This window comes from Morone saxatilis, unplaced genomic scaffold (genome assembly GCF_004916995.1).
Source record: "Morone saxatilis isolate NCDOM2014 unplaced genomic scaffold, NCSU_SB_2.0 Contig8, whole genome shotgun sequence".
In the NCBI taxonomy this organism is placed as follows: domain Eukaryota; kingdom Metazoa; phylum Chordata; class Actinopteri; family Moronidae; genus Morone; species Morone saxatilis.
The window spans coordinates 2641281-2655416 of record NW_023340257.1 but is presented as its reverse complement, the minus strand read 5'-3'; the positions used below and the strand labels follow the sequence as shown (position 1 = coordinate 2655416).

Here is a 14136-nt window from a genome sequence, read left to right as displayed (position 1 = left end):
TCGAGTGTAGGAACATTAACACCAGGAGGGATGTGAACAAGGGGCCAAAGACACAAAATGGGTCAGAAAGCGATAAACATCGCGAAACAGAATGAGAAGCTTGACTTAACGAAGGCAAGCCCTGAGCTACACATCACACACACACACACACACACACAGTCATACACACAAGTATGGCTTAAGTTTGAAAGATATAGTTTTGTGTCTGTGGCTAGTGTTGCTCTACTTAGGCTAGATGAATGGAGAGTGGTAGATACTAGGTCAGTATGTGTGTGTGTGCTGTTTAAGCCTTTGGGAGCATGTATGCTTGTGTGTGTGTGTATTTGCATATGCATTTGTGACAGAATGTGCACGCACACGTGTGTGTTTTATGGGGAGGATTGCATTTGGCTGCATGCATGCAAGGTGTGTGTGTCTGTGTGTGTGTGTTGGCCAAAGATAGAGGGGTTGCCCCTCCTGACCGGATGGTTAAGCTTGCAGTGCGGTGTGAGTCACAGCTTCCACGCTGGTCAGAAAGCTGACTCTGCCCGTAGCCTAAGATCAGCCAAATGGCTGATGACACACTAGAAGCTTCTTGTCTTCTTTTGTTTTTACAAATATGTATTTCTATACTATAAATATGGTGGTTTGGTTTAAAAACTGAGCTGGGCCATATGACTTTTCTTATTTATGCCTTGTGTCATCCAGAATACATAGGTTACTCTGAGGACCATATATAATCGGACCAAGATCAATTAAGTATGTATGCAATCAGTCTTACATGTCAGAGGTCAAACAGATAATTGTGTAAAAGAGAGTCTCTGTCTGTACATATCTGTTGTTGAGCCTTTAGTCACCTTGGCACTTTTGATTTCTTCTTCTTCTCCCTCTTCTTCTTCATATTATTAGTCTGCATTAAGCCCTATTTACACAGGATTACTATTGACTGGGGCGTACCAGTGGTTTTGAAGAAAGCATTGGAAATGAGCCCTCTCTATAGCTTGTTAGTAGTGTTTGGTGACATGCTGATGTAAACTGCCACATTGAGACAAAATGAATTGAATGAACTGTCAGAGAGTTTGAATCGGTGATGAAGTAGCTTTATTTGAATTCAATAGACTAGTGCAGTGCCCGTAGGAAGTATGTATTGCTATAGAAAAGTGTGAGGTTAAGTAGCTTTTTCATGGATGGCCAAATGAGGTTGTGTTTGAAGGTGGGACGTCAGGGACATTTAGGCTTGAAAGGTGCATTTAGTGATGACGAGAGAGAAGAGATTCGCGGAATCCAGCGCCAATTCTTTCCGCCAACCCTCCTCTGCTGTTAGAAGAAGACTCAGATGCTGGCGAGGGGTCGCTCCGTCCCTGATTTCGCCTCCTCTGGAGTGGTAGTATCAGCGACGCATTTATTTTTTGAACCGCCTGAACAGTGTTGAATGATAAGCCGACGGGCGGATGCGGGCGAGGCGGTCGTCAGGACAGTCTGATAGACTTGCACAGGTCTGCTCACTCCACACTTAGATAAAGAGAAATTTGTCCTACCAAGAGGCACGTTGTACAGGACCCAAACAAAGCGAGTAACGTGAGTAAACTGGTAAACTGTCTTTGGCAAACTTATTACGAGGAAAAAATACCCACAAGCTGTACGTGAGAAGCGTCTGTTCCTCCTGTTCTGCCTTCCTTGTCTGTCCTCGCTGTCTTGTCCCTCAATGTTGCCTCCGATTGTTCTGTCCTCTCCGCCTTGTCTACCGACTCTTCCGTTTACATTTTCTGCCCAAAAAACAGCGTCTTGTCACCGCGAACAAACTCGCGGAGGTGTTTGAAAACCATTCTCCGTTCTTTACGAGTGAGGGAGTCATTTTACTGCTGGGTGATTCTTATGTAATAATCTGTGTTTATTTAGAGGTGAAAAAACGTACCTTCGTCACTTTCCAGGATGTTTTTGGTGCGGTCATGATCTCAAATCACACAACATTTATAAACAGCATCCATATGTTATTAAAAGGTGTGCCGCAGCGGTTTTAGGATTGGACCAGGGGGGGGGAGGACAAACTGGGAAAACACCTTCAACAACGGGCTCTGCGACGTGATTGTGCTCTGGTGCGCAGCGTGGGCTGGAATTTGGTGGGCTATCGTTTGGCAGATATGGCTACGGAAATTCGGAAACATATTTTATGAAATAATTCATGATGTATGTTTGTAGTCCAAACAAAAGCCCGACGTTGCACACCTGTGTAAAACCCACCAACAAGCAGCCATGTTGAAAATCTTTCTCAGCCGTTTCAAGTGTTCTGATCCTGATCTTTCTAGAGATATTTGAGCCACACACACAGCACAAGCCCACACACCACGATCACACACAGCACGCGAACCACCCCACACACGCACAACAGAAGACACACACACAACACGAGACACAACACACCCCACACACACACAACACCACACACAACAACACACACACAGAAGACAAGATTTCTTGCTTTATAGATAGATTAGCTAAAAACAAATGTTCGCATGTGCTTACTTTATCTGTAATTTTTTCTCCTAAATTACAGCCAATTAAATCTTAATCCACCAGTCTAAATACTGGCTACTGTATTTTAGACTGTAATCTGCGTAGAAAAATGGAACTATACATATAATTAGTTTTGATATTGGCATTATATATCAACCATCTGTTGCCCTGCTCCCTAAATTTGAAATGATTTGAGGGTTTGTATAGGATGGTATGCTATTGTATGGTTTGATATTTTGCGGTATGGAATTATCTAATATGGTATTCAAGTATTCAAATTACAAACACTAATCACTAACTTCCAGTGTACTAAAACATCAACATTTCAGACAGAGGTTTCCTGATAAGACTATTACTGATGTGAATTGAACTGTGTAATTACAGCTATTAATTATTATTTGCATGTAAATGCTCTTGCTTCTAGAACTGATGTGTAAAACAGAGAAAGTAGTAGAAGTAGTTGAATTAGTGTGAAAGTTGTGAATTCATTATATAGTTTGATCCGGGCCACCAGTCAGTTTCATTTTCCTGTTTAAAAGTATTTCAGTCTGTAGAGGTTGAAGGCCAAATCGGTTATTAGCTACACGATGTCCCCACATTATACTAATTTTGGCCGATCCCTTCTTGCTTCCACTTCAAGTTTGAGATATTCTAGCACGTATTGTGCATGAGGAAAAATAAGAGAACTATTGGAGCTAGTTGGTTTTCCCAAAGATAGGTGCAAATTCAAAGATTAGAATAGCCAGTTCTTTCATGCACAGACAGGACCATGTAAATTGAATTGACCCCTGTGGGCCACTGTGATTCGATGCAATAAAGAGTGACTGCTGTGAGAGCAGAGTTCATTATCCATCATCATCACTAGATCAAACATGTCTTTCCAGAAGAGCTGGGACCACAGCCATCCCCGTTCAAGTAGTGGAAAAGTGCCCTCCTAATGGCTGACCTGGGAACAGGGCCGCGTGGAGATGAAACTGTCAGTCTTAGTTTTAATTATAGTGGTTGGTTATAACATCCAGAGGCGAGCTCTCTCATCCTTCACGCTGCTGTAGAGCCGAGGCTTTCTAACCCTGTGTATGGGATGTCATTTCAGCACTGCCGGTTTGTTGTTGTTAACACACGAGACTGAAAATAAAACTTGATTGATCCCTGTGGAAGCAGGTGTGTGATTGGGGAATGTAGCGAGCTAGCAGGAGATAGGCAGGTAGCACACACAGACACACGCTAGAGGAACAGGAAGGATAGAGGAGAAAGAAAGGGTTACTGCGACAGCTTTTTTTTTTCCAAATTTAATTTAATTTTTAAAAGTCTCCTGCAGAATTTGGGAGTGATTTGTGGTGTATCAATCTAGCCAAATCCTTTTGAAGCCAGACTTTTGAATCTGTTTTCTGGAACATATTGGCAAAACTTTACACATCTCCTTTTCCACGACATTGAGATGTTCAATAAATGACACACTAAGCTGAATTAGACAGATCCTGACTCATCTGTATCTTGTTATCAATAGATCACATATCACAGTTCGGTACCTTGTTTTGGGGTCGTGGTTCGCTATTTTCTCTAACATTTTTGTCTTTTTATTTTGAAAGATTAACATTCAGCATGGGGTCATTGGCCATCATTCTTACTCTAACAGCTAATGCACTCAAATACTGACATACTCTCAATACTACATGGGCTTGGGCTAGCTTGAGTTAGCCTGGCTGATGGGGCTCAGCTGACTAGCATGCTACAGCTGATAGACAACGACAGGTGCAGTCCCAAAGCTTTCTGGGTAAATCTTGAGCTCTTGAATTTCTATTCCACACGTGTGAGTAGTAGACATAAACAGACTATTTAAAAAAAAAGAATTGGGGGGGGGGGGATATTTCCCCTTTATTAGACAGGAAAGGGGGAGAAAGAGCCACAGGTCGGATTTGAGCCCAAGGACTCAGCCTCTGTACATGCCTACCGGGTGAGCTATTCTATAGACTATTTTAAGAGTAATTGTTTGGGTCACAGAGGAAGTTAAGTACAGAATGTCCTGTACCACAAGGTCCGAGAAGAATTCTGTACTGTTACACCCCTTAAAGTTGCCTTTTTAAACAATCTATGTCCAATCAAAGTGTTGTAGCACCCCTACTCATTTCCCCTTTAATACGGCTAATATTGTATTGCATAAAAGTGTAATAATTTGTTCTGTCTAGTGAAGGCACTCTATAAAACCCTGCAAGAAACCCTGAGCTTGGTATACACCAAGACCATGGTGGGGATGAGTGAAGCCATAATCTCACACCAGTGCCCATATTTATGAGAATTAGGATTCCTTTTTCAATAATGATATAATTATAAAGTAATATGAAGACCTGTTAAACCTGTTAATGTGCATTTATAACATGCAGTATGTATATTGTGCTGCATGTAGGGAAGGGGTTAGGGTGCTGATTAAGGGGAAAACAATTCATATTTCCAATAATCTTCCATTTACAAATGTAAGAGAGAATATTCAGAGAAATGTTCTCCAGCCTGCAGACTGACACAGGTGAATCCTCTGCTCAGTGCTTCCTTAATGATGGATATCCTAGAAGGCTTTGGGGGTTTCACTCTAAATCCACACAATGCCTTGTCATTGGATGGTTTGATCATATATGAGAATGTTGGAATTCCAATATGTGAAATGGCAGAGTAAAGGAGAAAATGTGTAAACTGTTTGTCGCAGCGAATGGCCCCCAGGAAGACATTTTAAATCATATAGGAGCAGGTTGCCCCTGGGTGAACATGGTAAGGATTAACATGATGAAAACATTGTCCACCACTTGAATATTTTGATTGAAAAATCATTTGGGAGTCGCCTTGGTGTCACAGATATTTCTTTGCTTTTCTCTGCTGGCCTCTTGGGCTGTGGTACTAGTCTTGCTCCAAGAGTTTAGGTCTGAGGACATGACCCGAGGGCGTCTGATTCAGCTGACATGCTCAAATATTAACACGTTTACACACCGTGTTTGTAAAATGTAAACTTTAATCATACACTTTAAAAAATGTCTGTAGATTTTACGGTGAAAACCATGAGAGTAAGAGACTGTTAAACGTTCTGTAAAACACCGTCATATCTCATGGCAAAACACGTTCTACCATATTTATTACAGTGTTTAGTTCTAAAGCTAAATTGTGACACATACAGTATTTCAAACCTTTATGATTGGGGTTTTATTGTCTTTTTTTCATATCAAAACTCAGTACTAATCAGTATCACAAATCTCTTGCTAATCCAGGATCCACACACCCAGACTCCGAAGCTGTTTTCTAATTATAGCAATTGAAGTGGACATTTCAGTTTCCGCTCTGATGTTTGTATTAGGTTACATTCATGAGACACATAGCTGTGAGTCATCGTACAAATCCTGCTGGATGCCCACATGACCCCCTCAAGGAAATGACAATGCGGCCCTCCTGAACCTTTATTGTGTGCTTTGCTTGCGTGTGCAAATTGGACAGTGTGTGAATGTGTGTATGTGAGCGAGAGAAAGCATAGAGTGCCTGCTGTGTCGTCTGCTTCAGGTCATTCACTTGCAAATTGGAAGTTCACTTCATATGTACCCGTTGTCATCTGGAAAATAATTTCATGTCTAGACTCAAAAGAGCGACAGACTCCATTTTGGTGGTTACATTTAGGAGGTTAACAAATCACTGTGTCAGCTTAAAAATAAAGAGAAATAGCACTACATTGCCAAAATCTTTAAAAATTGTGACCAAGATACAGTATCTCTGCAGGGCAAACTATGTAATGGTGTCTGTTTCTGAACTACCTCAAACATATCTCTGGCATTTCTCTATGGACATTTCTTCTTACTTAAAGGTCCAGTGTGCATCATTTTGGGGGATCTACTGTCAGTACTAGAATATAATATTCATAGGTATGTTTTCATTAGTGTATAATCACCTGAAAATAAAAACTGTTGTATTTTTGTTACCTTAGAGTGAGCTGTTTTTTATCTACAGATGCTTCCACCTTGTTGAACTGCCATGTTTCTACAGTAGCCTAGACCGTCAAACCAAAAACTGGCTCTATTTTTTGCATGTTCCGCCACCGCTGAGTACAAAAAATGGTTTTGGTCTCTATTGCTCATTTCCCCATTCATGACAACTGTATGGGGGGTGAACTTTTATATAACTCACCCACCCATAAATTATATCAAGGCTAAAAGTTATGCATAATTAAGGGAGTGACAGGTGGGTGCCATCACAGGTGGCTGTTTTCAGCAACCAGGCTTCCCTCTGCCTGCTTCAGTTCCACCCACGCTCCATGTATATGCCCGTTGCCAAGATGGCGACGGGCAGAGCCAACCACACTGAATTCAAAATGGCTCTTCAGTATACATTTTTAATTACAGTCCACGCCTTAACCCATACCAGTCTCACTCCTTATGCCTGAACCTTACCAACCCAAACCACCAAAGGCAATAAGTACTAGCCAATCTAAGTCAGAGAAGGCCGGTCATGTGTGCTGTGCTGTCACTGGGCACTTAGAGCAGGGAAGAAGAGTTGATTTCCGGTAGTGTAACGTTAGCCAGAGCTAGCCTAAACGTCAGCAATTTGACTGACTGTCACACTAGGTAATAAAAGCAAGCTCTATGGCGTTCATTCTCTGTATGTATTTTTTCATGTTTACAAAGGGTTTACCCTAAACCAGGCCATACAACAATTATAGCAATTATTTCCATGAAATGCTTTTTATTAAGTTTTTACCTGTATATGCTCGTTTACTGAGCCCAGTGCAGAAATCTGAAGTTCAAGTTAATAGGTAAATCAATCTTCTCATCCTACTGTTGGTAAGAGACAAAAAACATATTAACCAAAATGCTGGATTGTTACTGATTGCAAATTCAATTCACTATTATTCTGTAATGTCTATCCAGTGATATCAGTACAGGAGGATATCACTGATTATGCTTCTATACCAATATGATCAGTATAAAACTTGAAACTGTGAAAAACCAAACTCACCTTCACTTGAATACTTGCCTAATATTGGCTGTGCAAGATTTAATCAATTAAAATTACATTTGTATGTGCTGTTCATCATGTGTACTTTTATCTAATCTAATCTTATTACATCTTATTAGGACTACATGTGACAGACCATATTGTGGGCTCCTTGCACTGAGTGCCTTCAGGCTAACCCAACAGTTACGTCACTGTAACGCAGGCTAAGCCTCTTGAACTCGGTCACTCCTGGGAAAGGTGAAAGATAAAAGGTCAGATGCTAATGATAACCAATGATGTCAGTGTGGGTATGAGTCACTGCTGGCCCACTCTTCCTGAGTGTCCCTCCCGATACCTGTTCATAGTGCTACGTCTGCTAATGAAGGCCAAATGAATTCTACTCTTTCATTAGCCAGCAGGCATCTCTGGTGTGTGCTGTCTCATTTAGTCTTCACGATGGAATCCACTAAATTCATTAACTAAAAGTTTTTATTACAAAGACTTGTTTCATGCATCTTTACCACTTTCCTACGTTCATAAGCTTTGCTTGTGCACATTATGGTTTCTTCTTGTTCTTCCTGTCCTTCCATTAATAATAACAAGCCAGTTCGCTGGCCAAGGAAATTTCAGTGGGAGCTGGTGGCACCCCTGGTATTTACTGCAGTTATAGATAGGAACCTGCAGGATGTTTGTTGGCTGGTATCTCTGCGTGGTTGGACTTAACTGTTGTGTAACTGTGTCTATGTGTAGGAGTCCAAAAACTTCTCCACAACATTTAAACCGATCACATAACTCACCCTCATTAGCCTCACAGATGGGGGAGTCAAGTTTTGTAAAGTGTGATTTCTCTTTTGTATGTCATGGTTCAAAATACTGCCATTAAAGAGCCGCCATCACCATCACTGGCTCCATTTTTATCTTCACCTCGACTCCAACGTTCACTTTCCCTGCTAAAAACAGAAAACGCTCAAATATTTAGGTAGTCATCTGTAGAATATGTCATTTCACACCCACTCTTTTCTGCAAAGAAAGGCTGCCCTTAAAATATACATGGTCTTCAATTAACTATACTGTCTGTAATTAAAAGACTAACAGGTAATTATAGATGACGCCAAAGCCTATTAATTTGTCATTAGCTTATAGCATTAGAGTAGTCTGGTAAGAAAGTCTGGAGCGATTAAATCAGACCTTCTTCCAGCTTCCATCTTAAGAATCAGAAAAGGCTGCACCTTGAACAAGAAACATAAGCGAGGAACTATATGAAAAGGACGTAGCTGCTTGATTTTCAACAAACTATCTAGCAGTTTCTATATGAATATTTGACCTTTCTGTGACACTGCTTTGATGAGTAAAACAAAAGTTTTTTTTTTTGTCTACATACAGACTGCTTCTACAGCATGGGCAGACATGATGATATTGTGTATTGCAACAATTTTGGATTAGATAAGATAATGGTGACATGAAGTTTTCATATCAAGATAACTGGCCAAAAGACTGCATACCACCCTGAATGACCGCAAGGCAAATTCCTTTGCCACAACAGCCCTACTAAACTCCATTAGTGCAAGAGAAAGAGGGAGTTGCGGCTGTTTTGGTATTTTGGACAGGAAACTTTTAGAAAAGACAAACAGTACCAGTGCTAAAGTGGATGGCAGACTTTCAACAAATAAGTGAGGCTGTCAGATTTAGCAGTATTAGTGTGACCTTACCTTATGGCCCCCGCTGTCTCAGCTCTGAATGATTTCCTGTGAGTGTTGCAGAGACAGCCGTCCTCTGTGTGGGCATGATCAAGGCCCTTTTGTCGCTTTTTACTTTTTTTTTAATGTTTAGTAAACAATCACATTTTTGCATCCATAAAATAATTTTACATCAAACGTATGGGGAAAATGGAAAAAGAAAACAAGCCGGTAACTACAAAACAGCACAAATGACAGATGAAAGTCACTGTGGCTGTTACATCCTTTGGGTAAAACTCTGCATTTCTACATAACAGGACTGAGAGGAGATTAAAAAAAGAGGTGATAATTGATCTTGGTGATTGGGGGTTAGAAGAAGGAGATGATTTGATTAACTGGGAAAGTGTGGAGGAGAAGAAAGGGAAAAGTTGGTGAGTAAGAGAGGCAGGGATGGCCTGAAGCAGCTAATGGGCTCATTAGGAAACTCGTGGTCATGTAATGACCTGCCACAGAATGGACATCTGGGGCTCCACGCACCACAGACAGATGAACGGACAGAAATAGAAAGAAAAGAAATAGCGGAAGACAGTAACAGAGAAGAAAGAAGAGAGGGAAATATTTAACGAGTGGAAATAATGAAGGGACATAATAAGGGTGTCCACTTCATCCCATTTAGTTTTCAGACAGATTTAATTGGATATGTATCATGAACCAAAATGTCAAGTAAAAATATTGTTAATCAGATCAACATTGTTGCATGTAAGATATAACATTTAGGAGAATCTATTGGCAGAAATGGAATATAACATTCAAAAGTCCACTGTAAAACCTGGTGAGTAAGTTCAACTCAAACTTTTGAGGAAATTGCCTTAAACAGTTGTTAAATGTAACGCCAACAATTTGTTAAAAAAATTTGATTTGAGTACAAGCAACTCATTTATTGGCAAGGTCAATAAAGTTAACTGTGCTTAAAAGTAGTATGTATATTATACTGATTTTTCTAAACTATGTTTTGATTCATCTGAATAAAGTACTTTAGTTATTTCTCTACCGACTGAGCTAACCGGACGCCCTGAATAAGGTACTTTTAATGCCTCTTCTTCATAAATTTTACCACTTAAATTGAATTTACTCAGTTTTCTTCCACTAAAGACAAGCTGTCAAAACAGCTGACATATGTTTTTAAAAAAAAAAAAAAAAAACGTTTATAATTACTACATTACAAAAATGGTAGCCAGTTAATTTTGGGGCTTTGGGGCTTACATTTTTGTAATGATATAAAGTAAATTTAAAGAAAATGAGTCAATGGAGCAAGATATCCTGTAAGGATTTACTGTGTATGTTTCCATTAGTGTATAATAAACAAAACTATGCTTTTCAATGTTTTTCCTTGTCAGTAAACTAAAGCTCTTTTGGGTTTTTGACTGTCAGTCAGAAAAAAGGAATTTAAATATGTCAACTTGATTATGTTATCAATGAATCCCAAAACAAGATAAATTGTGGAAATGTCCAACTTTCCGTGTGCATTTGAGGAGTGTGACAGCACAGCAGCTGACAGCCAAAGAAAACAACAGCTTAGGTGGGTGAGAACCTCGAGTGCTGGGGACTGATGCAGAGCAGAAAGCCAAAAGGCCATAAGGGACGTACAGACAGCACATCAGAGCCACATCAGAGTCGTGACTGGAGAAACCTCGCTCTGCGCTGCGCTTTTAGCTCCACTCACATCACAATGCAATGTGAATGGTGGTTTGCTTGTATTTGTGTAAAGAAAATACTTATGGATTATGTAAGTGAGAACAAAAACAGGAAAAGAAATATTACCCAGCTTGAGACGCATTAGTCTCACAGTGTTACTTCACCCACTACCTATCGCTCGCCCCTGTAGACTTGAAAGGTGGCTGTAAAACTTTGTTTTCTCCTTCCCACAGAGAACAGAGTCTAGGTTTTAACAGTGGAAACATTTTGCAAAACGTCCATGAAAATTTCTCAAAGCACGCCTGCAGCATAATCTAGTTCACTGCTGTCCACCCGTATGCCCACAATGTTCCACACTAAATACCATGCTCACGTCTCAGTCCTCATGACTCTGCTGAACTCACAAGCAGGCATTATGGATTGATTTTAGGCCACCTGCTTCTACCGTTCCCATTGGTTAGAACCACTGCAAACAATCTTGTTACCGTAGTTGCACCACCATTCATTTCAACAACAACCTGAATCACAAAACAGTAGTTACCATACCGATTCTAGAATCAGAAAGGCCTCCAATAGCTTAAAATGTAAGATAGGGTTTCAGAGAGCATGTGTCTGTGCACTGATCCGATACCACTTAATTTATTAGCCTAGATATGCAACTGTGCTACTTCTCAGCATCGTCCCTTTATATTCCCCCCAGGATGACAAAGTACGTAAATTATGGCTCAACCCAACATATACACGCACACACACAGCTACAGGTTTTTGAGAGGCCAGAGACTGCATACTACTTAATTTATCTGTATGTGTGAACGCAGATTAAAGTGCGTTTAATCTCCTCTGTGTCACAGCCGCTGCCTCAAATGTTAACATGTTGCTGAGAACTCTCATTCACCTCATGCACTCTGCCCATCACATCTCTCCCTCCAGACACACCTCGCAGTTTGAACTCCTCTGATCAGCTCTGGTCCCTCATTTCTCATCTGATCTAGCCACTCGCTATATGAGTTATACAATCCAAGGACTAACCTGACTAGCGTGATTTAGCGGAAGTGTTGCCAAACCTTTCTATGCCACATATGCCAAATAGCACTAGCTTAAGGCCTGGCTTAAGGCCTGGAGCCCCCTTTTGTGAGATGTCTTTAAAAACCCATTGGTAATACTATGTATAATAACATGTTATGTTCTATTGGTATACATTATATTTTATAATACAAAAATACAAACAAATAATAGGGAAATAATTCGATTTCATTTAAAAACTTTTTTTCCCTGCTCATCTTTCCTGGCACCCCCTAGTGGCCCCCACTTTAAAGAACACTGGTTTAGCTAACAGACAACACCTGCTTCTCAGGTGGAACTTGCATTTCAGATTTATGTTCTGCAACTTCTAAGATGTAGACCTAATCGGGCTGTATTAGGCTAATTCAACAGTAATTATTTGGTTCCATATCTTAAAAGCCCATTAATATGAAGGAGACTGATACTAGAATACCACATTCTTCATATTATTGGGACAGTTTGTCAGTTTCAAGACAGTTTTCTTGCCACACTGGGCAGGTTCCAGTGTTGACTTCCAAGGAAACTGTAATGCAAGTGTTAGTAGCAAATGTCCTCAAGATAGTTAAGGTTTCTGTATTTCACAGAATATGTAACAGTAGCTGTAGCACAAGGACCAGTCTTTTACATGCATGCAAATAAATGTTTTTGTCTCTGAAATGTCTTGTACCAACAATCCAACCTGCTAGACGTGAATGAAAGCCTTGAATCAACAGAACAGAAGATGCTTTTACGTTTACTATTTCCATCTGTTCAGATCTTTCTCTCTCCGCTCGTCTCTCCTTTACACTCTCCCCCCGAGTTAATTGAGAATGACAGGAATCGGAAGTCACGAGAGACTGTAGTGAAGCATCAGGTGTTCCACTGATTAGAACCGGTCTCCATGGCAACTCTGCTGCCCTCAGATGTATGTTTGTACCTTGTGACAGAAAATACAACTCTCAGAAATGCAAGCAAATTTAGACACACACTCAGAGCTGCATACGTGGAGCTGGAGTCTTGTCTCTGCTTGCGGTCTTTGTGATGTTCATTCAAAGAGACGTCTGCTGTGGCACTGACACACAGGCGGATGGGGCTGTGATATAACTCTGTCTGCACTGCCAAACATTAGCTGTAACATTGAATATAACAGCCTTAAGGGATAACACCAGTAGACTATTTCTTTTCTATCACCATCATTATCCAGGTTTAAACCAACCAGTGCCTTTACCACATTCAGGCAGGAGCTACCATGTGCTCCACTGCAGGTTGGACTGACGCACTGTCAATCATACACTCCTATTGCTGTCAAGGATCCAGGAGGAAAAGGTCACAGAGACTTGCTGCAGCTTTCGATGCATGCAATGCACCCTTTTGTTCTTTTTTTACATATACTTACCGAAAATAAACACCACAGTGCTTGTCAAACACAGCCATACCACAGAGAGTACCAAGCAGGGGGTGTAATCGCTATAAAATAAAATAAAATAAAATAAAATGTGTGGGCTGTAATTGAGTTAATAATTGTTTTCAGTATAAATAAGAAAAATGTTCTACTTTTTCATAAAGATAAATGTGTGTCATTGTCAGAAAGTGTAGCTCACAACTCAGCAGCCTCCCCTGTTTGCAGATGAAAGGGTCATGAATCACAGCACCATTTAAATGCAGCATTAACAACTTGATATTTAGAGCCATGAATAAGCAGTGCAAATGCACAACGTTCCAGTGTGTGACAATGACAGATGCTTTCTTTCTGCCAGTGAGACTTTGGTTTATGCAATTGGTCTCTGTCATTTTGAAGTGCGATCTGAATAATTGAAATTACATTCACATGTTTAATGGTGAGTTTATGCAAAAAAAAACAAAAAAACAATTCAATAGACAATAAACAATCATTTGGTGAAACTATACAGACTCCTGACAGCAACAAACTGATACTGAATCTGAAATGATTCAATTAGGTTTGAGTGGGTGCATGGGTGAGTTCCAGCCTTGAATGTGTTATAAGAACTGGATACAATGTTCCAAGATGGCAGCCAGTCATTCAAATGAAAGTTATTTACCCAGCGTATACGCCAAAAAAAAGTTTCCTTTCCTGGTTTGCTGGCCCCTACAGCTCGTGTAGCCTTTACTCTAAGATGACAGCTTGCAATAGCTTCTCTAGGATTTGAGAACATTTTCCAAATCTTTTGGGTTTAGAAGTAGTAAATATGAAGACTTGTGTTACAGTTGCAGTCCCAAAAGATTTTGGGGTTGCAGGGTTTTTTTTTTT

At 40.3% G+C, this 14136-nt stretch overlaps 1 protein-coding gene across 2 annotated transcripts in view; it reads left to right on the top strand.

The window, feature by feature from the left end:
• Window positions 1-14136, top strand: part of sgsm2 (small G protein signaling modulator 2) — a gene marked incomplete at its 3' end in the record, with an annotated part of 93421 nt that overhangs the window by 18507 nt on the left and 60778 nt on the right.